The sequence below is a fragment of the Capsicum annuum genome, chromosome 5 (assembly GCF_002878395.1).
Source record: "Capsicum annuum cultivar UCD-10X-F1 chromosome 5, UCD10Xv1.1, whole genome shotgun sequence".
Lineage (NCBI taxonomy): Eukaryota > Viridiplantae > Streptophyta > Magnoliopsida > Solanales > Solanaceae > Capsicum > Capsicum annuum.
In genome coordinates this window covers 154,282,599-154,309,848 of record NC_061115.1, presented here as the reverse complement: position 1 = coordinate 154,309,848, position 27,250 = coordinate 154,282,599, and positions in this window count along the sequence as shown.

Here is a 27,250-nt window from a genome sequence, read left to right as displayed (position 1 = left end):
ATGGATTTGAGTAATATAGACACTGAAGTTAATGATGAAGACCAAGCCATCTTATTACTTATTTCCTTACCTCAATTATTTAAGCATATTAGAGATATTATGCTTTATGGAAAGGATAATATCTCTTACAAGGAAATCAAATCTATCTTAAAAACAAAGGAACAGATAGATAGAGATATTACTGGGAAAAGTAGCGCAGCCCATGGGGAAGGATTATTTGTAAGAGGTAGATCTAATAAGAAAGAATCAAATAGTGAGAGGTCTCAATCAAGATCAAAGTCTAAACCTAAAAATGTTGTGTGCAAATACTGTCATAAAAAAGGTCATCTCATTTCTGAATGCTATAAGTTAAAAAACAAAGAAAACCGTAAGGAAAACAAAAATGAGCACCAAAATGCTGACTCCGTCGAAGCAAGTGTAGCTGCTGATGAGTCTGAAGGAACAATATTCTTAGCAACTAATAATAGTTTTAAATCTAACGATAAGTGGATTTTGGATTCGGGTTGTTCTTATCATATGTGTCCCAATAGGAATTTGTTTAACACATTCGAATCTATTGGAGGTGGAGTTGTCTAGATGGGCAACAATACTCCCTGTAAGGTTTTTGGTAAAGGTACAGTCCGAATTAGAATGCATGATGGTGTGGTGATAACTCTCACGGATGTTAGATATGCTCCTGACTTGAAGAAAAATCTCATTTCATTGGGCACTTTAAAATCTCTTGGGTGTAAATACACAGGGGAAGGTGGAGTTTTGAAAGTATCTTCAGGAGCTCTTGTGATCATGAAAGTACACATATCAGGTATGTTGTACACTTTATTGGGATCCACTGTTACAGGTGCTGCTGCAGTTTTCACTTCAAATCAACTTGATCCCAAAGCACCAAATTGTGGCATATTAGTGAAAAAGGTCTTTTCATCCTCAGCAAAAGAGGTCTACTGTGTAGACAAAGTATTGGAAAAATGAAGTTCTGCGAACACTATGTGTTTGGAAAGCAGAAAAGAGTTAGCTTCAAATCTCCAGCAGTTCATCAAATAAAAGGTACTTTGGAATACATTCATTCAGATATTTGGGGTTCTTCCCGTACCCTATCAAAAGGTGGTGCCAGGTATATGTTAACTTTCATTGATGATTATTCAAGGAAGGTTTGGGTTTATTTTCTGAAAAACAAAAGTGATGTTTTCTTAACTTTCAAACAATGAAAAGTTTTGATTGAAAGCAAACAGGAAAACAGGTCAAGCGGCTTAGAACAGATAATGGCTTGGAATTTTGTAAGGACGAGTTCAATGAATTTTGCAAAAATGAAGGAATTGCTCGACATCGCACTGTGAGGATAACACCTCAACAAAATGGTATTGCAGAAAGGACGAACAGGACTCTTTTAGAAAAAGCCCGTTGTATAATTTCAAATGCTGGGTTGATAAATGCTTTTTGGGCTGAGGCTATCTCTACAGCTTGCTATATTATCAACCGTGCTCCGTCTCCACCTTTGAACTTCAAGACTCTAGAGGAAATATAGTCAGGTACACCTGCTAATTATTCTGACTTAAAAGTTTTTGGTTGTCCTGCTTACATGCATGTAAATGATGGAAAATTAGAGTTAAGGGCTAAAAAATATATTTTCCTTGGTTATGCATCTGGGGTAAAAGGATACAGACTTTGGTGACCTGATCCCAAGTCACCAAAATTTATAATTAGCAGAGATGTAACTTTTGATGAATCCTCCATATTACATTCTAGAAAAGAGTCTTCTAGCTCTTGTACCAAGAACAAAGAGCATGATGTGTATGAACAGGTGGAGGTTGAGCTTGGCATACCTTTTGAGCCAAGCTCATCATCAACTGTGGAACAAAATACAATTGAAAATCTAGAAGTTGAGACAGAAGTTGTGACTTCTGAAGTTGAACCAAATGAATATTCCACAGCAACACATAGACCAAGAAGACAAATTCTCAGACCAGAAAGGTATGAAGATTATGTTGCATTTTCTTTTTCAGTTGCACAGGAAACTGAAAAAATTAGAGAACCATCAAATTATTCAGAAGCAGTTTCTAGTGCTGATTCAGCGAAGTGACTGATTGCAATGAATGAAGAAATTGAATCTCTTCATAAGAATGGTACTTGATCTCTTGTGAAGCCGCCGTCAGGAAGTAGAATCATTGGTTGCAAATGGGTCTTCAAGAAAAAAGATGGAATTCCAGGGGTTGAAAATGCAAGGTATGAGGCACGATTAGTTGTAAAGGGCTATAGTCAGGTACAAGGAGTTAATTTTAATAATATTTTATCACCTGTTGTTAAACATAGCTCTATTCGTGTCTTGCTTGCCTTAGTTGCCATGCATGATTTGGAATTAGAACAGCTTGATGTTAAGACAGCTTTTTTACATGGCGAACTTGAGGAACAAATACATATGCATCAACCTGAAGGATTTAAAATTTAAGAAAAGGAAGATCATGTTTGCTTGTTAAAGAAATCCTTGTACGGATTAAAAAAATCTCCAAGACAGTGGTACAAGAGGTTTGATTCCTTTATGTTGGGTCATGGTTATTCAAAAAGCATGTATGATAGTTGTGTTTACTTTCGAAAGTTAAATGATGGTTCATTCATTTACTTACTATTATATGTTGATGATATGCTTATTGCTGCTAAGAGTTTGACAGAAATTCACAATTTGAAAAGTCAGCTGATAAGTGATTTGAAATGAAAGATTTGGGAGCAGCTACGAAAATCCTTGGCATGGAGATCAGAAGAGATCGAGAAACCCGCAGGCTATTTTCTCCCAAAATATCTTGTGCTTTGGTGTTTTTTTTATCTTACAATTTCTTCAAGTTTTGATTTTTGTTTACTGTTTTCTTTCCTTTTCAATACCTAAAAGTTGGTAACTTTATTTTGTCTGTTCGCTGTAATTCCACCTATTAGTTCATTGGTTGCTTAATTTTGATTTAAAGTTTGCTTTCTAATATGTTGGATCTTCCTTACATTATTGTCTGCTAATAAAGGTTTAGTTATATGCTTATGTTGTCATTAGCTGTTTGTTCATGTGTTTCTTGGATCAGCTGCATTTTCTTTGTGAATACTAAGTAATCTAAGTTAATAAAGTTGATTACATTATGCGGTCAAAACAATATTTTTGATGTTGTTTGGTGTTGATAATTTTCGATTTGATTTGTAATTTCCTTGTTTGGTGTTGTTTGTAAGGAAAAGACATGGTGGGGTGTGAGGAAGAAGGAAAAAAATAATGGTTAAAAATATTAAAGTGGGCTTCACTTAAATTTTTTTACACTTTTTTCTCACTAAAACACATTTTTTTTTTTTTTTGCCACGTCAGCCGTTAAGGGAGAAAAATAATACATTTTAAAGTTCATAAAGGGGGTAAATAATTATGGATTAAGTTTAATGGTTAAAGTGAGTTTTCGTTGCAACTTTAGGGGGGGGGAAACATGTCTTTTCTCTTTAGAAAAAAAAGGAGTAAATAGCTAATTATCACTATGATAAAAAAAAAGTGTCGAAATTTATTTTTTACAAAATAGAAAAAACTGGGATAAATAAATAAATATCAAAATTTTAAAAAGCTTTAATAAATTAGATATTTTAACATTTAATAGTCTCATATTTTTTCAAAGTTTACCGATAACATGGCATTCAGAATTGTGGGTTTCTATGATTTTTAAATTTTTTAAATTTCAATCTAAATAGTTAAATAAATTTTAAAAAGGTTTATATAAATTTTTAAATTTAAATTCCCATGTAAATATGAACTCAAATTAGAATATTATAAGATTTTTAACATTTAATAGTCTCATATTTTTTCAAAGTTTACCGATAACATTGCATTCAGAATTGTGGGTTTCTATGATTTTTAAATTTTTAAAATTTCAATCTAAATAGTTAAATAAATTTTAAAAAGGTTTATATAAATTTTTAAATTTAAATTCCCATGTAAATATGAACTCAAATTAGAATATTATAAGAATTTTAAATTCTCGTGTAAATACGAACTTAAAAATAGATTAAACAGTAAGCATCAACGTGATTACAAAATTGAAAAAATTTACAACTTATGAAAAAAATATAAAAAATTAAAGTAAATAATGTGTATTTCTTTTCTATATAATAGAAGCGCCCATTTCGACCAACTGCTTTATTATTTATTAAATTACCCCTAATTGCTCCGTGATTTATCATATTATTCCTAATTAATTATTATAAGTCATTTATATATTAGAATTAATAATATTTTTTACTATGTTACCCCTAATTAATTATTATAAGTCATTTATATATTAAAATTAATAATATTTAATTAAAAAATAGATATTTATGATGTTTGTTTCAACTGCTTTAACCATGATTTTACTATATCATTCCTAATTAATTATTATAAGATATTTACGTATTAAAAAATTAATAATATTTAATTAAAAATAGATGACATGTCTGCTGCAGCTACTTCAACCATAATTTTGCTAAATATCGCTCATAATTAATTATTATGAGTCATCTAAGTGTTAAAAATTTAATAATATTTTAAAAAATAAAATAAACATAAAATGATAAATTAACTTTTGATGTAAATTAAGTTGACCTCCTTCAACCCTGATTTTACCGTATCACCCCTAATTAATTATTATAAGTCATTTATGTATTAAAAATTCATAATATTTAATTAAAACATTGGTTTCGACATGGCTGCTTCAAAAGCTGCGCCATGATTTTACTATATCACCCCTAATTAATTATTATAAGTCATTTATGTATTAGCATATTAATAGTATTTAATTAAAACAAGAAAAATATGCATTTATGACATGTTTGTTGCAGCTGCTTCAACCATAATTTTACTAAATATCGCTCCTAATTAATTATGATGAGTCATCTAAGTATTAAAAAATTAATAATATTTAATAAAATGATAAAATCGATAAATGATAAATTAACTCTTGATGTTTTAAATTAAGTTGGCGTCCTTCAACCTTGATTTTACTGTATCACTCCTAATTAATTATTGTAGGTCATTTATGTATTAAAAAAATAATAATATTTAATTCAAAAAAGAAAAATAGACATTTATGACATGTCTATTTCAGCTGCTTCAATTGTAATTTTACTAAATACCGCTCTTGATTAATCATCTAAGTATTAAAAAATTAATGATATTTAATAAAAAGGATAAAAATAGACATAAAATGATAAGCAGGTAGCAGATCGACATGTTTGTTTGTGTTGCCTACTTAGATACTTCCTTTTATATTTGTTTATTTTACTTTCAATTTTAATTTATTATATATTTGAAAATTACGTAAAAGTATTATAAATCATAATAATTAACAATTTTAAGTAATTAAAAAGACATAAAAAAATTTTGGTTGACTCTCTAAATTTTATTATTATCACGTAAGTTGAAACAGAAGAAAAAGTACTACAAATTATAACAATTAATAATTTAAAGTATTTTAAAAATATGTAAAAAATTTAGTTAACTCTCAAAAATTGTATCAATACTACATAAATTGAGACAGAGGGTATAACATATATCATTTAAAAATTACATAAAAAGTATTATAAATCACAATAGTTAATCTTGAAAATGTTTTTCGCGCTGCCACCTCAATTCTAACTGTTGTTATATTTGAATATCTAGATCTGATAATATTGTGCACCATCTATAAGAATTTCTTAACTTAGTAGTGGTTCAAAACATTTCAATATCTGTATTTATAAGTGTTTTGCCTTTGAGAAGATGATCCAAGACTTTGTTGTTAATTGAAGTATCTTTTGTTCTAGTTTTTGTATAAAATAATCCTATGAATATTAGTTCTATATTTTTTCTATATTTTGTAACTTGTCTCAATCTTATCATCAAATAATTAAAATAGCCCGACTACACGACATATAACACTTTCTTATCATGTGAAAATACTATCTTATAAAACTTCACTCCTTAGCGAGTACCGTCAAATAGTTATTATTTTAAAAGTTATCATTTTAAATCAATGTATATTTATGTTTGTATCTCATCAATACCGAATTTTGATGCTAAAAAATGTCTATAGTGTTGAGCCCGTGCTGACACAGGCATGCAACTCTAGTATATGTAGAAGCTGCAAAAAGTAAAAGCAAGCATATGTATCATATGACAACAGCTAAAACTGAAGGAGAAAGTTATATAAATGTAGGTAACTTTCCATATGAAGATAGAATACATGTAAAAAAATACAACTACTTAAATATTTAGATATATAAATTTAAAAATAACTAATAACTAATTTTTAACTAATTAACTAATTTTTTCTAAAAATTAACATGTGTTGTTTTATAATGCTGCCACTTGGCAACTTTTTGTAAATGCATAAAAAAATATGTAAATGCATAAAAAATTATTATTCATGATGTATCAAAAAGCTTGAATTGCTAAATTTGTTTTGAAAGAGACAAAGTTCAATTTAACATTATTTCAAGTTTAACTATAACAATTAAATTAAGCAAAGATTAATGCAAAAGTTGTTGTCTAACTTTGAATTACAAAAATTGAAAAAAAAGAATGTATAATAATTATTAAAATTTTAATTTTCATGCATTGGCACATTACTGGATTTATGTCTATGTTTTGTGAACAAAAAATAGGATAAACAAAGAAATATATAATTTTTATGTTAAAAAATATGATATAAAAAAAATATATGATGAAACATTTCAATGATGTGATTGTGAATGAAGCATACACTTACTACTACCTTCACCATGCATATCAAGAAATATATGGACAAACAAATTATTTCAAATTGATATTTAAAAAGTAGAGAACAACGTACGTGACTGTATTAATGGGAAGGTCCCAACCCATGTAAAAATCTTCAAATTTGATAAACACCTCCAGATATTGCCTATCATGCAATTTTTTTCATAGAAAATATAATTATTTTTATGAAAACATACTGAGTATATGAAATCTTTTCTCTCTGATATTTCTTTCTATTTTTTGTGATTATCCCCCATATATTTCATGTGTGAATAATTATGTGTAGAGATTTTGTGCTAGTGTAAGTTGAAACTATATGTGATAGGGTGAAACGTGTATGAGTAAAATAGGGAATGAAAAAGGAAGACCTAGGACGTGGGGTGTGGTGTCCCTTTTGGTGAGTTGTTTTTTTCCTCTTATTTTATTCTTTTCATTTTGGTTCTCTTGTGAGGAGAAAATAAATATATAAAGATATTAGCTAGTTATTTGTACATTGAAAAGTGATAGGAAAACTAAAACAAATTAGTCTTTATAATTTTTACTCTTTAAAAACAAATAATTTTATTATAAATTTTGTTTGGCAGTGTTCCTATCTAATATGGGTTATTTTTTTTTTTTTTTAAAATTAGTGGGCATTTTATTTTTAAAAAATAAACACAATTTTTCTAGCAGAGTGGGTAGTTTTTCTATTTAAAAGGGTAATTTTCCTATATAGTGGGTAGTTTAGGTTCTTTATTTTCTTTTTCTGATTAATAGACAATTTGAAATTTATTTAAGAATCGAATTATATATATAATTGTTATGATGATTAATTATTAATTTATATTAAATATAATTTTAGGTTTGGTTTAATTAGCTTATAAATCAATTTTTAAATCAATGTATGTAATTAAATAATAAAGATATAAATTAAATTCAAATATGTTAATTCAATTTATATTTATCTTTTGGTTTAACAATTAATATAAAATTAAGAAAAAGAAAAAACACACGCCCCCTTCCTTTTTACCTTTTCTTCACGCAGTTCAAAGTGAAAATTATAGGATTAAAAAAAATTTAAGATATAAATTAAATATGTTAAGATATAAGTCTCTTAAATATGGTAAGATATAAATTAAATTAAAATATATTAATTTAATAAAATAATATTTTTATATTTAATAGTAGATATAAAAATCTGTTAACTTCTAATAATTTTAAATGTTGTTTATAAATCTATTAAATAACATGTGCACTTTTTTTCTTATGTTGCAGTAACTTCCCAATTTTTTTTATTTAAAATAGAAAATATTTAGTATTTTTAATTTTACATTAAAAAATAATAACTAACTTTACCTAACCTAACTAATTTGTCCTAAGAAGTACCACATGACATTATCCTATTTAGCCACTTGGCATGTATCTATGCAAGACTTTCTTGCTATTTATAATACAAGTTTAGGTGTACGCACCTTGCGCTTGTACCTTACTTTAATGAGTTCAAAAATTGCACTATATAGGATATTTGTTAAAATAATAAAGACAAATATAATAATTAAATTTAATATCGTTTGAGTATGTAAAGATGAAAAATTTATTTAGTAAACCTAACCTTTACCAAAGATATTTTTAAAAGTCGATTGACATTCATCTACCACCTGTAAATAATAACAAAATAATATGATAATAGAGATATCAAAATAATACAACTAAACTTATCCTTTACATAAAAAAATTCTCCAAAGTCGATCAATATTCATCTATCACCTGTAAACTGCAACAAAATAATATGATAAAAGTGATATCAAAATAACACAATACAATTAAACTTAAATTTTACACACAAAAAATTCTTAAAGCCGATCGAGATTCATCTACGAACTGTAAACTACCACAAAATAACAAACTAATAGAGATATTATGATAATACAATTAAACCTAACCTTTACCTAAAAAAAAATTCAAAGTCGACCGACATTCATTTGGTACCTGTAAATTAAAATAAAACAATAAGATAATAAAGATATCAAAATAATACAATTAAACCTAACCTTTACACAAGAAATTCCTTAAAGCCAACCAACATTCATCTACGACTTGTAAGCTATAAAAACAGAATATTATAGTGATCACAAAGATTCGATTTTGATCCAACTAATTCTTGTCTGAGCAAAAATTTTGACCCTAAAGAATGATTTTGAATGAAAAAAGAAGAATATATATATATATGTGTGTGTGTGTGTGTGTGTGTGACAAAAACAATGAAGAAGTTGAGCGTTAGAAAATCAAGCATCCATCAATCTAGACATGCAATCAAATCAAGTTAAATGAGCATCAACCATATTCTCCCAAAAAGTAAATCGGTTTGTTCTTTAGTTAACGTACATCTCAATATTTATAAAAGTATTTCCTCAATAGATTTCTATTTTAGGAGTATTTTTCTAATTGAACAGTAGAAAAGATAATATTAATTAATTCTCCTATAATAAATTTTAGGAGTCCGATATATTTTAGGAAGTCTAGTGAAAAATAAAATATTAATTAATTCTCCTACCAAATATTTTAGGAGTCCCTTATATTTTAGGAAGTCTAAATAATAAATTAAAAAATAGTGAAAAGACAATTTTGTCTAAAGGAGAGTCTTTTAATGAAGGACAAAAAGTTCAAATAACTTTTCTAAATGTTTTCACACTTTAAATATATTATAGATATAGATATATATAGAATATATAGACTACTACTACTGCTACTGCTACTGCTACTGCTACTGCTACTGCTACTGCTACTGCTACTACTACTACTGCATACTACCACTATTATTATTTTTTTGTTTCGTCTTATCACTAATACTACTGCTGCTATGTGTCACACCCCTTTTTTTAAACTCTAAAAAAGAATTGATTTTAAGGTTCGAAAGGGTTTTTATTGTTATGTGACAAAAGGTGAAAATTTATTTCGAAAAAGGATTATTTTTACTTTCAAAACTTAGAGTCGCCACTTAGCATAATCCGGTGTCCTAAGTCACCTTTGGAAAATCCTTTTCAAAACGATTTGACTCTTTAAGATTGGTCTGCGAACTGAGATTCCGGCTAAGGAATTCTGTTGACCAAGGGGAAAGTGTTAGGCACCCCTCAATCCCGTGGTTTGACCACGGTTGCTTAGTGGAGAGTATCGACTAATTTTGACATTACAAATGTATAAACCACACAAAAAATACATAAAACAATCAATCAAACACACGAAACAAAACAAATACAAAATATAGAGTTCAGTCCAATTATACAGTCCAAAATAGAAAAATAAGAAAAATATAAATTCTATTCTAACCGATTCTAACCTACACTAGTCCTAACTAGGCTCCCGTGCTTTACCCAATGCCTCGGGCCTTGATCACGAACATCTTCCACCAACATCACACGTCGGGGCATTCTCCGGTGAATAAATACAATGAGCCTTGGGGAATTCCTGGCTAAAATGAATATATTTTAATCTACGTATGCTAAACTAGAAAACATTCACCGCACATACATTCAAACTTTCAATATTCAACGATATCACTAAATTTGCCTACCCGAACCTAAACTTTACCTATTAAGCTCTCGGCCTAAAATATGCTCCTATCGATTTCAACAATGCCATCAAGTCAAACGACCAATGAATCAAATTAACCAAAATCACCAATCTTATCAATTTTCATCCCTCCCAGAATTCATTTCTCAACCAAACCAAAAAATTAATCAATTTCAAAGTAACATCAACCAATGACAATTAAAGAATGTCAAAAACTATTGGGATTATATCATCAATCAATACGAACCACGCAAATCACAACATTAACACATCGTATTACGATAAAAATGGAAAAAGATAAGAGTTAAACATTGGAGCTTAAATTAATGATTTATTAAATAGAGAAAAGCCTCACGGCTTTGGAACCACGAACTAACAGAACTTCGAACCCAAATGGAACCTCAATGTCACACAAACCAACTTCAATATAGACCCATTACTGTTACTCGCCCCAAAGATTAGAAAACACGAAATGATAAAGACCCATACTCATCCCATATCATTTTTCGATGAATTTCGATGAATATTCACCGAAAAGAGGACGGGAATGGTTGCTGAATACGATTTGGTCAGAAAATTGAGTGAAACCAGTGGTCGTCAAACGGATTCTGATGGATTTGGACGGAATCAGAGGTGAAGCAGAGTTCCATTAATTCTTTTCATACTCTCGATGCTTCGGCAAGCTCCGACGAACTCCGACCCCCATATATTTTTCTCTATTCTCTCTCGAATCTCCCTTCTCCGATCTCTCTTGAATTCTCTATTTCTCGCTCAGCCTCTCTCTCTCACCTTTTTTTTTCACCCTCTCATCTCTCTGTTTCTCTCACTCTGACCAGATTTTCATTCACTGTATGTGTGTGCGTGAGTTTTTGTGTATGTATGTGAGATTTATGGTCAGGTCGGTGTGTATGATGTTAATCACTGTGCGTATATGATCAGTGTATTATGAGAATTCCAGTGGAGAAGATGAACCCCCCTTTTCTGATGTAGTGTACCTATCCCCTTCTGGAAAAGATGATGGAGAATATAATGGTTGTGAGAGTGTGTGCTTGTGAGGTGGTCAATTCCCGTGGGCTCCCCTTTGGTGTGATTCCAGTGAGTGTATCTATTCTTCAATTGTTACTGTGTAGGCCCCTTTTGTGTATTCTGGGTGTGTATATTGTTATTGGAAAAAGGATAAAATGTGAGGTATATGCATCTATGGTGTGGAATCCGTGAGAGAGGGGAAAGCCTAGGGGTATAGGGGTGAGGTAAGATAGGGTGTAGGGTGGGGTAGGTTGTTAGGATGAGGTGTAAAGTTGGTTAGGATAGGATAAGATTTGTTAGGGAGTTTGTTATTTTTGTTCTTTTATAAGGGATAATTACACGGTTGGGGACAGTAAAATAAGGTAAATAGGTGAAAATTAATCTTTCGGAGGGAAAAAATTATGTGTCTACATCATGCCCCCTTTGAATGTAAATACGGAGTGTTTTCATACAAAGAAGTAGACAACAAGACAGAATTTTGCCCCGATCATTATTCGAAAGAAGAAATAACAGAAGGAAGAAGAACAACCAGGTCTTGACTTAGGACATCCTACCTAGCCAAGTTACGAGGGAATCTAGTCACGGGTATCTCAAAGGATTGGAAAGAGAAGGACTTTACCGAGTTGGAGAGTCGAGTGAGGTTCCATCGAGGTTTCGGTCCGCGGCTCTGTTATTACATCAGAAATGAAAATTATAAGTTAAAACATAAATAAAATTAAAAAACCCTATCTATTCAGCTTATTTTTTACTTGAGTTTCATCACCCTATTCTTCAAGCGTGCTCCTGACATGTAATTTCTTCAACTTGTTGCTTGGTTTTCAATTTCATCACCCTGTTCTCCAGGCGGGCTCCTGACTTGTTATTTTTCTATTTGTTGACTTTCAATTTCTTCATCTTGTTGTTTGACTTTCCATTTATTCGCCCTATGCTTCGGGCGGGCTCCAATGTTTCTTGAATTATCAAAACAAGGAAGTGTGTCTCTTTACAAATACCGCTTGAATTACCCAAATAAGGAAGTGGGTCTCGTTATAAATGCCACTTGAATTACCAAATTAAGAAAGTGCGTCTCCTTACTAATGCCGCTTGAATTACCCAAAAAAGAAAGTGTGTCTCCTTACAAATACTGGTTGAATTAACCAAATAAGGAAGTGCGTCTCCTTATAAATGCTGCTTGACTTACCAAAATAAGGAAGTGCGTCTCCTTACCAATGCCGCTTGAATTACCAAAACAAGGAAGTGCGTATCCTAACAAATGTCTCTTGAATTATCCAAACAAGGAAGTACATATCCTTACAAATATCTCATGAATTAACCAAACAAGGAAGTGCGTCTCCTTACAAATGTTGCTTGAATTACCTAAACAAGGAAGTGCGTCTCCTCACAAATGTTGCTTGAATTGCCCCAACAAGGAAATGCGTCTCCTTATAAATGTTGCTTGAATTTCCCAAACAAGGAAGTGCGTCTCCTTACAAATGTTTCTTGAATCAACCAAACAAGGAAATACATCTCCTTACAAATGTTTCACGAATCAACCAAACAAGAAAGTGCGTCTCCTTACAAATGTTGCTCGAATTAACCAAACAAGGAAGTGCGTCTCCTCACAAATATTGCTTGAATTGCCCCAACAAGGAAGTGCGTCTCTTCACAAATATTGCTTGAATTGCCCAAACAAGGAAGTGTGTCTCCTTACAAATGTTTCTTGAATCAACCAAACAAGGAAATACATCTCCTTACAAATGGTTCATGAATTAACCAAACAAGAAAGTGTGTCTCCTTATAAATGTTACTCGAATTACCCAAACAAGGAAGTGTTCTCCTTAAAAATGTTGCTTGAATTAACTGAACAAGAAAGTGCGTCTCCTTACAAATGTTTCTTGAATTACCTAAACAAGGAAGTGCATCTCCTTACCAATGTTGTTTGAATTTTCCAAACAAGGAAGTGCATCTCCTTACCAATGCCACTTGAATTTTCCAAGGAAATGCGTCTCCTTGACAAGGAAGTGTCTCCTAGAGATCTTGAATTATGAGTTTTACCATGGTTTTAATTACCAAACTTGTGCAACAATATTGCCTCTTGCATTTGTAGAAGTGAGAAATTACGACCTTTGATGTTTAGGCTCCGAAATCCTTGATTTGAATGTAACATGTGCTCCTGTTTCATACAAAGGAAACTTGTGAGTTTAAAACATGGTGGCTGGTTTGTGGCTTTAGCTTTCGCGACAATCGCTCTTGCCCCCATTACATTTAACCTTGCTTCCAACCATTAGTATATGTCATCGACTTGTTGCATCATTGACCAAACTCAGATTATCAAGAGTGACTCTGAATCAATTACAGTATTTCTGCTTTGCCATGCTTCTCTGATAAACCCTTTGAACCTTGATATTTCCATAAATTCCCAGACTTGTCTGTTGACAAAACTTTTTGCATGCCTTATTTTGGCCTACAATCATGTCTCTTTCATGTGTTGGTCTTTTGTCTTGCTTTGTGCAATTGAAGAAGCTGGTAGCTAGTTTTGAAATCTTTTCTCACTTGTTTTGGCATAGACTTAACTTGACAAGAGAAAAATGACAATGATTTTTTGGATAACTGACTCAAGAAAATAAAATAAAAATAAAAATAAAATAAAGAAAGGAAAGAAAAGATCATGAATGTCCCCATTTGAAACAAAGAAATGAAAAATTTATCTAAAAATGACAGTCAACTCTAATGATTATGCCATGCATTTTGAATTAATCTGCCTGATCTTTCCATCTACACGTTTACCAATTGCTGTTGAGTTAATAGCCTTGAAAATGAGTTGCTTCATTAGGTCAATTGCATTTAAGACCTCATTCGACTAGTGACACCTTAAAGGGTTTTTGCCAACAAGCCTCTCTCATTTTTTTTTCAGTTCACCATTGCCTTATAGTGTCTGTGAGAGTTTTTCACCATTGAGACTCTTATTTTCATTTCTCTTAACTCATAGTCATCTTATGGTGCCTGTGAGTGTTTTCACCAATAAGACTCTCTTATTTTTATTTCTCTCAACTTACCATCATCTTATGGTGCCTTGAGGGTTTTTACCAATTAGACTCTCTCATTATTTATTTCTCATCTGATTCTTATTGCTGAGGAAAACAAGTAGTTCCCAAAATGCGTCATCACATTCATTGCATGGTTAGTCTTAACATTCTCAAAGATTGATCTGAAGGTCTTTCTTTGGTTGTAACTTGGCTTTTGGATAGGGTTAGAAAGAAAGGATGGCATGGGGCCCAAACGACACTTGAAATGGGGTAGGACTTACAACTTTTAGAATCGACTCAAACAATGAGGATTAACTCATGCCCCAATTTCTTTTGACTGGGCAATTCTAAACTGTTTATTTGGTTGGACCGAGCCCTTAGTAGGGCAACCTATGTATCTCACCTCCGAGAGAGGAGAATCAGGTCATACGTAGTTCTGACACCTTGTTCTTTTGATTGTTTCTGATTTTTGTTTCTTTCTTTTATTGACTCTTTTTTTCTGACTCTATTTTGCTTGACATTTTTCTCTTTTCTTTCTTTTTTGGACACATTTTTTTTCTGACACTATTTTTTGCTCGACACTTTTCTTTTGAGCTTTGCTGATTCTATCTTTATTTCAAAATAGGGTTATGAAAGAAAATAAAACTAAGGCTCAAATGGGGGAAAAAAGGATGACACAATGTTTGGATAGCAGAATGAAATGCCTTCGTCATATCAATCCTTGAAAATGCCAGTAGACATCATGCAATATGAACATGACAGGTGAAGATCATTTGTGACATCTTTTAAGCGTTAACCTTAATTGATCATGTGTGTCACTTCTTCTTTTATACTTGTCCAGCATACAGCTCCCCCTTTGTTATGCATCCCTCACATCGAATGATTCATGCTTTTATGGAGCAGGTTTCTTTTTGTTCCTCTTGATATAGGATCACGCAGCTACTGTTTGACCTAATAGAGACATGTTTTTCAATTGATGGCCAAGTTATTCTTGTGATTCCTAAAATAATTGCTTTAACTTTCAGAAAAGGTTTCAACTTGTCACCAAATGTCTCCGCACTCTATCTATTTTCTCAAATGTTTCTTCTAACCTTAGCCCTCTAATTCTATATTTCATGGTTAAATTAGATTTTAAGATCTGGCTGAAAATTTCACAAGCATGTCATATCACTAGAGTCAACATAAAATGTACTGTATAAAGAAAATAAACAAACAAAACATATTTAAAACATAAAGGAAAAGGGATACTTTATTTAGTTTAAAATAAAGATAGAAGGGTTTGAACATAAACAACCAAAGGAAATTTCGAACTACAACCCTGAAATACTTCGGAAAACAGAAAAAGAAAACAAAACAAACTACCATACCTCTTCCTAGTAGGGAGAGGGGTGACTTCTCAATTTCTCAGCCTGAAAACTTAGCCACTGATTTACATATCAACAATGACTAGAGCTTCCCTCACTGTTAATGTTCTGCACCATAATTGATTCATCTTGAATCATCTTTTCAATTTCTCTTTTCAAATCTCGACAATCTTCAATACTATGACCTTGAGCATCAGAATGATACGCACATCGTGCATTAGAATCAAAATTTCTTGAACGTCGATTATGAGTGTGACCAAGGAGAGGAGTAATCATACCCCTCTGTCTTAATCTCTAGAACAAACAAGCATAGGATTCCCCAATAGGAGTGAAATTATCCTTTTCCTTCCTCATCTTTGCGAACTCTGGCCTCGGATGAAAAGTGGATTTAGAGGTTCTTTGGTAAATTTGTGGGGGTCGAGGATGATGTTGAGGGACAGGTGCATGCTATTATGGATAAGAAGACGGATGGGTAAACAATTGTGCATTATTCAAAGGACATTGAGGAAGTGGAATGAAACTCCTTTGATTTTGAAAAGAGGAACCTTGTTGCAGATGAGTAAGTGGATTTGACATGTAAGCTCAGGATTGAGGCTGACAGTATTGGTGAGTTGGACCTCTTAAAATTTGCTTTGGCCCTGCCACGACAATAGGTACGTTTTCCTTCTTCTTTTCTCCAGTTTTCCTTGATCGATTGCAATATCATCCCAAATATTTCACAGAATCATTCTGTCCATCAAGCTCCTCAAATTTTAATGTCTCAAAGCTTGGAGGAAGGCTAACACTTGAAAACATGCCCTAGTTTTTATATGAAATGTCTTCATAGCCCATAAGTCCCAAGGAACTTTTCATATCATTTTTTACATTCTTAACTTTCCTAACCATTTTATCTGGATCTTCTAGCATGCTAGCCTTCTTAGTAAGAAATTTTGGTGGTCCATTTAACTTAACTGTAGGCTCAAGAGTATAACAATGATCATCAAGAGTATTGAATGAGGATTCACTAGTGGACTGGGGAAGCACAATCGTTGGATTGATAGCCAAAGTGAGAGCCTTAGTAGAAGGTTGAGCAACAAAAGCATAGACGGTATATGGTGCTGTGAATGTGGTAGACTTATACTAAGGAGCTAAAGAAAGAGTGGTGGAAGTATTGAGGTGCATTTGACGTGGAATGGATTCTGAGGCATGCTGTGGTGCATCAACAACAGTAGGAAACTGAATTTGCAATTTTGGTGGAAGACTCAAGGTATTTGCAGGGTCAAAAGTGGGGAACGAGGGTGGAGGTAGCCCACTGGCCCAAGCTCGGTGCATTTCATTCATTTGTTGTCTTAGTCTCAAATTCTCTTCCTTTAAACTCTTAATTTCCTGACTCTTTGTTTCATCCATGATGCCACTCTCTATATCCTTATTGGACACAACTAACCCTTCCTTGGATTTGGTGTGATATGGAGGACCAGCCAGGAAGGCACAAATCAACCACCTTAAACTAACTGAACAAGAGACAACAAATATGTTAGAGTTCAACATTTTTTCTTCAAAACCTTTTTTCTTTTAGAAAAGATCACCGAACCTAAGGAGGGCGCCTACATATCTCACTCTCGAGAGAAGAGAATCAGGTGTGCGTAGTTCGTGAAGTCTTGCCAAAATGATCAATTAATTTTTTTTCCTTTCTTTTTTGTTTTTCTTGAAAATTTAAAAAGAAAAGGAAATAACAAATTGTCAAAAGAATTGACAATTTTTTTTTTTGCCTTTTTCAAGTTTAAACTCCCTATACAAAATGAAACCTATGATTACCAAAGAAAAATCTTTTTGGGTTTTCGATTTTGAATTTCATATGAACATGAAACTTGAACCTATTAAAGGAAAAATCTTTTTTGTAGTTTTCTTTTAAAGATGTATATGAAACACCTACTCTAATTAAGAGTAAAGAAAATCTTTTTTTTTTTTGAATTTTTCAAATAAGATCCACCAAAAATAAAACCTACGATTATTAAGGAAAATATTTTTTTTCTTTTTCTTTTCAAGACATATATGAAATACCTACACTAAATGAGGAGAAGAAAATCTTTTTTTTTTAAATAAGATCCCCGAACCAATAATAGGCTGCCTACGTATCTCACTCCCGAGAGTGGAGAATCAGGGGTGCGTAGTTCGTACAGATTGGACAACGATAAAATCTTTTTTTGGGGTTTTCACTTTGACACTCTACATAAAACTGACACCAACAACTAGGAAAGAAAAATCTTTTTGGTATTTTCATGAAATGTACAAAATTCCTATAATTTTTGCATTTTTCTTTTATTAAAAATCCTATGAATGAAAAATCTTTTTTGAAGTTTTCGAATTGTGAATACTTGCTAAAGGAAACAAAAGAAAAATCTTTTGATGTTTTTGATTTTGACAAATGAGTGCAAAAGGTAAAAATCTTTTTGAATTTTTGGATTGTGAAGGACAAAAATCATAAAAAAAGATTTAAAAAAAACAACGAAACTCTTTTTTGATTCACCTTTTTCTCTTTTTCCCTCTTATTTTTTTATTTTTTAGAACTTTTCCTTGCCTACACACTTTCTTTAATTCTAGCACATGCTTTTGCCCAAATCAATCTGTCAAATGACCCCATTACCCTCAAAGATGCAATATTTAGCATGTAGGGATGCTTTAGAGGTGAGTCTCCTATAAATGACCAGGTGAGTCTCGCTAGGTCTCAATATGATGCACATAAGTATGACCTAAAGGCTGACCTACGCTGGGGTTCACTAACAAGGCTGTTCGGGGGAGCGTATGGTCGATAATGGCTGCTTTGGCTGTCCACCTACTCCATACCAGCAGACGGCTCCCCCTCCTAAAATAAAGGTGACTCAACTATAGGTCGTGTACACAACGTGTACTACAAAACTTGTTGCAGAAAGAATTGACTCGGGTTATGCACATGATGCCAGTTATAAAGCGGTAACACATAAATGAAAAACTGTAAAAAAGAGCATGTAAGCACTCAAAAACAATAACACAAACGATAACACAAACAATGTTTATACACCCATGATGTCAAACTAAGTCGATACAACTCCCAAAATAAGCTCGAATTCTAAAAATTCCCCAGAAGAGTCGCCAGAGCTGTCACACCCTTTTTTTTAACTCCCAAAAAGAATTGATTTTAAGGTTCGAAAGGATTTTTATTGTTACGTGAGAAAAGGTGAAAATTTGTGTCGAAAAATGATTATTTTTCCTTTCAAAACTCAAAGTCACCACTTGGCATAATCCGGTGTGCCAAGTCACCTTTGAAAAATCCTTTTCAAAATGATTTGACTCTTTAAGATTGGTCTGGGAATCGAGATTCCGGCTAAGAAATTCTGTTGACCAAGGGGAAGGTGTTAGGCACCCCTCGATCCCGTGGTTTGACCATGGTCGCTTAGTGGAGAGTATCGACTAATTTTGACATTACAAATGTATAAACCACACAAAAAACACATAAAACAATTAATCAAACACATGAAACAAAACAAATCCAAAATATAGTGTTCAATCAAATTATACAGTCCAAACTAGAAAAATATGAAAAATATAAATCCTATTCTAACCTATTCTAACCTACACTAGTCCTAACTACGCTCCCGTGCTTTACCCGATGCCTCGGGCCTTGATTACGAGCATCTTCCGCCAACATCACACGTCGGGGCATTCCCCGGTGAATAAATACAATGAGCCTTGGGGAATTCTCGGCTAAAATGAATACAATTTAATCTACGTACGCTAAACTAGAAAACATTCACCGCACATACATTCAAACTTTCAACATTCAACGATATCACTAAATTTGCCGACCCGAACCTAAACTTTACCTACTAAGCTCTTGGGCTAAAATATGCTCCTATCGATTTCAACAATGCCATCAAGTCAAACGACCAATGAATCAAATTAACCAAAATTCACCAATCTTATCAATTTTCATCACTCCCAGAATTCATTTCTCAACCAAATCAAATAATTAATCAATTTCAAAGTAACATCAAGCAATGACAATTAAAGAATGTCAAACACTATTGGGATTATATCATCAATCAATACGAACCACGCAAATCACAACATCAACACATCGTATTACGATAAAAAATGGAAAAAGATAAGAGTTAAACATTGGATCTCAAATTAATGCTTTATTAAATGGAGAAAAGCCTCACGGCTTTGGAACCACGAACTAACAGAACTTTGAAACCAAATGGAACCTCAATGTCACACAAACCAACTTCAACATAGACCCATTACTGTTTCTCACCCCAAATATTAGAAAACACGAAATGATGAAGACCCGAACTCATCCCATATCATTTTTCGATGAATTTCGATGAATATTCGCCGAAAAGAGGACGGGAATGGTTGCTGAATACGATTTGGTCAGAAAATTGAGTGAAACCAGTGGTCATCGAACGGATTCCGGTGGATTTGGACGGAATCAGAGGTGAAGCAGAGTTCGGTTAATTGTTTTCGTATCCTCGATGCTTCGGCGAGCACCGACGAACTCCGACTCCCATTTGTTTTTCTCTATTCTCTCTTGAATCTCCCTTCTCCGATCTCTCTCGAATTCTCTATTTTTCGCTCAGCCTCTCTCTCTCACCTCTCTTTTCTTACCTTCTCATCTCTCTGTTTCTCTTACTCCGACCAACTTTTCATTCACTGTATGTGTGTACGTGAGTTGTCGTGTATGTATGTGAGATTTATGGTGAGGTCGGTGTGTATGATGTCAATCACTGTGCGTATATGATCAGTGTATCGTGAGAATTCCAGTGGAGAAGATGAACCCCCCTTTTCTGATGTAGTGTACCTATCCCCTTGTGGAAAAGATAATGGAGAATATAATGATTGTGAGAGTGTGTGCTTGTGAGGTGGTTTATTCCTGTGGGCTCCCCTTTGGTGTGATTCCAGTGAGTGTATTTATTCTCTAATTGTTACTGTGTAGGCCCCTTTTGTGTATTCTGGGTGTGTATATTGTTATTGAAAAAAGGATAAAATGTGAGGTGTATGCATCTATGGTGTGGAATCCGTGAGAGAAAGGAGAGCTTAGGGGTTAGGGGTGAGGTAAGGTAGGGTGTGGGGTAGGGTAGGTTGTTAGGATGAGGTGTAAAGTTGGTTAGGATATGAAAAGATTTGTTAGGGAGTTTGTTATTTTTGTTCTTTTATAAGGGATAATTACACGGTTGGGGATGGTAGAATAAGGTAAATAGGTGAAAATTAATTTTTCGGAGGGACAAAATTACGTGTCTACACGATGTATTGCTGCTACTACTATTTTCTATACTATTATTTATTATTATTACAATTATCATTATATTATATTTTTATATATTATTTTAATACTTAAATAAATAGTATTTAAATATATTTTACAATTTAAATGTTAAAAGAGATAAATTTATAAAAGAGTAAAAGTCTATTTAAAACTTTTCGACCATGAGTTTTTATTTTTAAGACAGATATAGATTATTATTATTATTATTATTATTATTATTATTATTATTATTATTATTACTTCTACTATTTGTATTTTAAATTTAAATTTGTAATCTTTATTTTGAAGTTATAATACATTTTGATAGTAGTGATTATCCACATTCTATGATAGTAAATTGTGTAGCATGACTATTGTATAAAACATCTAACATTATTTTTTTTAAAAAAAATTAACACATCTAATATTATTTTTAAAAATAAATTATAAGTTTATTTTTAAGAAGATATTGTATCTACAATTGAAAATTTAAAAAAATTGATAGAATGAATAATATCTTATATTATTGATTAAACAATAATAAGAGTCCAATTATAACTCTCTACTATTATAACTAACTATTTTTTTTTTTTTGTAATTATGTTTGATTCAAAAGTAACAATTTATTACTCTTACTTTTTTTCCCACTTTTTTTTGCAATTTTCGTTCCTTTCCTTTCTTTCTTTCTTTCTTTCTTTCTTTTGTTTGTTATTTTTTTAAAATAAAAATCAATGACAAATTAGATATATAAAGGTATTTCAAATAAATATATAAGTTGAATTTATTATTAAATTTTAATTTATTTTTTAAATTTAAAATAATTGCAAGTAAGTATAAGTTTTAGATACACATCACAAATATATATTATTTATATTTAATAATAATAATAATAATAATATATTTATTATTATATTTAGTACAAATAAAATTTATGAAATATAAGAGTTCTTTAGAACTCTTTCATTGTAGGATTCTACTTTAAAACTATTTAATAATTTTTTGTAAAGGATAATGTATTTTTTAATTCAGATAATTATAAAAATCTTATTACAATACTATTAAATTTGTCCTAAAAACTGACATGTGGCTTCTCATCAATTTGCCACTTGGCTTCATCTGATGCTTCGTCCTTTGCTTTATAATATATATATATATATATATATATTCTTTTTTTTTTTTCTATTTTATATTTTTTGTACTTTCAAAAAATATGACTACTCGAGCATAAGTCATGGATGATAACGTAATACTATAATTGTTTATTGTATTTGTAGTCATACCGTCATTTATATTTTTGTATTCGTTGATACAATTTTATTTGTATTTTAAAGTCCACGCTTGTATTTATATTTTGTAGTTCGCACTTATATTTGTATTTTATAGCTCACACTTGTATATGTATTTGTTAGTTCACACCATCATTTATATTTTATATAATTCGCACTTGTATTTTAAAGAATTATTTTGTATTTGTATTTTATAATTGACTGTATATTATATTGGATTATATTTGTATTGTGGTTTTATTGTGATTGTATATTTAGATTATATTTATATTTGTATTATATTTTCATCGATATCTTTTTATTTTTAAAGAATTATTTTGTATTTGTATCTGTAAGTTGATTACATATCGTATTTAGCTCTGATTATGTACAATTTATCATTTGTATTTGTATACAAACAAGTAAATGCATTGATTGTATTTTCTTGATTCTAAAATATATAAATATGTAACGTATCATTTGATACAAATGTACCGTTTTGTATTTGTATGTCAAAATTATCATTCGTATTTGTAAATAAACAAATATCACTTGATACAAATACATTACAAACAAATAAAATAAATGATTTTACAAATACAAATTCAATATGTATTTGTATAAATTGTATTTGCATAAAAATTAGAATTATATTTATTTGTATCAATAAATACAACTCGTATCAATAAATACAATCAAGTATTCGTAGAAAGAAAATCAATCGTTCTTTTTCAATAATTAAAAAATACAAATGATAGTTCACACTTGTATCTGTATGTTATAGTTCGTATTTGTATTTGTATTTTATAGTTCACACTTGTATTTGTATGTTATAGTTTGCATTTGTATTTATATTTTATTGCTTGTATTTGTGTTTGTTAGTTTGCACAAATGAAAACAAAGAAAAAAAAATGAAAAGAAAAAAAATAGAAGGAGAAAAAATGAGAAAAAAATACAAAAAAAGAAGAAGGAGAACAATAGAAAATAGAGGAAAAAAAAAGAAAAAAAGAGGAGAAAATAAAATAAAAAAAAATAAAAAATGGAACAAAGAAAACAAAAAAGAAAAAAGAAAGAGAAAACAAAAAAAGGAAAAGAAAAAATAAGAAAAAAACTGAAAAAGGAAAAAAAAAAGGAGAGTAATAGAAAATAGAGAAAAAAAGAAAATACATCGGAGATGCTATGAATTGTAATTAGGGATAATTAATAGGTAAAAGGGGGTTATGAATTGTAGTTAATTGAAATTTAGGCTAAATAATATAATTATGAGTCTATGTTTTCCAAGTTAGGTAGTTATCCCAATTTTAATTTGCTTGTTTATTTTTACAAATCAATAGAGTTTTATTATTTTTTCTCATATTATTCTTAGTATCAAATAATTACGTAAATTAGTAATAATCAAATTTAGAGTTCTAAAACATCATTAATAAAGTTAGATTAGGAAAATGTATTTTTAGTTAATTTTCTTTAAGGAATATATATGCCATATTGATAAAATCAAGTAAAATGAAACGAAAGTAATATTATTTCATTGCCTTTGGGGTCCAAATACCATTACCTTAAGTATTTAATTCGAGTAGTTTTTGTTGCGGAGGAAAAAGAGGAACAGTAGTTGAAAGACAAACAAAAACACGTCGTCTTGCATGTGCTAGACTTAGTGGGCGTTTGGCCATAACTAAAATTTTTGAAGTTGGATTTGGAATTGTGTTTGTTTATGAATATAATTGAAGTTATTTTTAAATTTTTGTGAGAGAAGAAAGATGGAAAAATGTGAAAACTGTTATAAAGTAAGAAAGAACAAATAAGAAGAGTAGAGAGAATAGAGAGAGTGATTCTTATTTCTTGAGAGTGATTCTTATTTCTTCTCTTGAGGGATGAGAGATCATAAGATTGTAAATACAATGAACAAAACCTCTCTATTTATAAGGGAAATTTACTCCTAGTCTGTGTAAAAGACGGATGCTTCAAATCCTAATAGATATCAAAGTAGATCTTGATAGATCTTGATAGACATTGACTATAATGTAAATACATTTATAACACTCCCCCTTGAATGTTTAATTGGTAGATAATGTGCCTTGTTAAAAACTTACTAGAAAAAATCCAATAGGAAAAAAATCTAGTGAAGAAAAAAGAGTACACATCTCTAATAATACGCATTTCGGCTGCCTCATTAAAAACTTTACAAGGAAAACCCAGTGGGACAAAATCTCGTAAGGGAAAAAGAGTACAACGCATATTAACTCCCCCTAATGAGAACATCCTTGACCTTTGCATCTCGATCTTGTGCATCATCTTCTTGAAAGTTGCAATTGAAGAAGATTTGGTGAATAAATCAGTCACGTTGTCAGTTGAACGAATTCGTTGAACGTTAATATCATCATTCTTTTGTAGCTCATGTATGTAGAAAAGCTTTGGCAAAATGTGCTTCTTTCTATCTCCATTTTTGAATCCTACCTTAAGATGTGCTATGTATGCTGAATTATCTCTGTATAAAATTATGGATAGATTGTCATATTTCACACCACATTTTTCTCGAATGAGATGTATCATGGATCTCAACCATACACATTCTTTGCTTGCTTCATGAATAACTATTATCTCAGCATGATTCGATGAAATGGCTACGATAGACTGCTTTGTATATCTCCAAGATATGACAGCACCACCACATATGAACACATAGCCTATTTGAGACCGAGCTTTATGCGGGTCAGATAAGTACCTAATATCAGCATGACCAATAAGATCGGGACTGTAATCTTTAGAATAAAACAAGCTCATGTGTTTTATCCCATTTCGATGTCTCATAGTAGGAGCAGAAATATACCTTGCTAACAAATTGACTGAAAAGGCTATAGGCCTTGTAGTATTTGCAAGATACATGAGTGCATTAATTGCACTAATATGGTACTTCATAACCAATCCAATTCGATATATTTTGAATTTCAGCAAATAATCTATTGCTTTGAAAACTCTCCAAGAGTTCCAATGATGTTCAAGCAATAAGCTTATACAATATAAGGATTATAAATAAGTTTCCTAGAAACTTTTATATGCTTCAAGCAGTTTAAATCCTTAAAAGTTTTCACATAAGTTTTGTCAAGTGACAATATTCAATATTTCATGGGTGACATCTTCAAGTGTCTGGACTGCAAATTAAATAAGTTTTATGCTTACCAAAATGCATCCTTTCATGTCACTTGATAAATGTTTCTACGTCAGCATGCTTAAATAAACGTACAATTCAGATCCTCGTAATATTTCACAATATTGCGCCAATATTGTGTCAAAGATATTGATGATATATCATTTTGTATCGGTTCACAATACGACATAACATTTGAGATCTCATCACTTCATTATTTTCAGGTACATGAATCTCTCATAAGGTTTCATGAAGTGTTATGTCATGGGCTCATCAAGAGCTCATTGCCTTCTTATTATGATTATTTGCTCATTATTTTTCAAGGACCATTTCATTTAGAACCGATCAGTCTACCACGCTTCACTCATGCATAGACTTTATCCTTTAGGAACACAAAATAAGAGCACTTGCGCTTAATATGAGATGCTTTCAACATTTGACTTGAATTATCTTTTGGATGAGGATATGGTGATAATTTCTAACATATTTCATAGCGCTTATAATCTCCCCCTTATGTTAGGAAAACTAACATACATCCTCTACTTCTTTGAGGAATCTATCATTGTGCATTATGATATATTCATTAATCGTATACCGCACATCAAAATTATTAGATGGAATAATTGGTTTCCGATCTTGAACTAATTGGGGGAAGAAATAAATCATAATTTATTGGTCTAATGCATACAAATGCTATTGCAATATATTATATTTCAGATCAATACATTAAGATTTGTTCTCATTAACAATGGTTTAGATATTTATCGAAGACATTCAATGCTAAATCATCATCATCAAGATGAATTATCTTGATTACACAATCTGAAAATTATGCTCAATTTATATTGAACAAGTAGCTTTATGAATGTCAAACGTAGGTTGACCATGAATGTACATGTGATCATCTTATTGATGCATCTTTTCAACATATCACATGATAGGTGAACTGGCCCTTATTCACCTTTTATAATTTTTAGATTTGAAGGGATCCAATCCCAATATTAGTTGGTCCAACCAACTTGTCATGAGAACAAACGACATAAATAATTCTTGAAGAATCTTCTAGTTCTTCAATACATGCACATCTTCGAGATGTCACAATCGTTCATATCAATTTATGAACTTTTATTCTAGTAAACTCCAAGTTTACCATGACATGTACTTTTTCTTTAGTAAATTTCAGATTTACTATTACATGAATAAATTTCAGATTTACTACTTTAGAAATAGATTTCAAAATTATTCAACTTCTTTCAGAGGTGAGTTGTGATACAATCACAATCAAGTGCACGTTTGCATTAATAAGTTTCTCATTCTCCAGGAATGGAATATAATCGTGCTTTAAGCCTATCAAATTATGATAGCTTATAACCTCTTTCAAGATTTTGCTACTTCAGAAGCAAATCGAGGCATACATATGATGTAGAGAATTTTTCTCTAGCATATATTATAATCATATAAGCGTGTGAAAATATCATCACTTTTGATGATCATTATCATATTTTTCCCTCCACGCGTATATTTGTACATTCAATCACTTGTCTTCTTTCAGACATATTATGCACTGCTACCATATATACCTCAAGAATGAAGTAAGTTGTCATATTTCAGACTTATCATATATTACTACCACATTCACTTTAAGGAATGGAGCATATTCAATGGGTCGAATTTCATGACTTTTCATCAAACATCCATTATTTTGCCTTAGCCATCACAATATCATCAATATGGTGTATTGAGATTCAAACTCAATATTTGATCCATATAAAGGCGTCTTAGGCATGAACCGATGGGACTTGAACCCAACATATTATCATCCTTTTTGATAATACTGTTCTTGAGGAATAAATTTAAAATATAAATGGTTCCAAATTAATTATTTTTTCTCAAG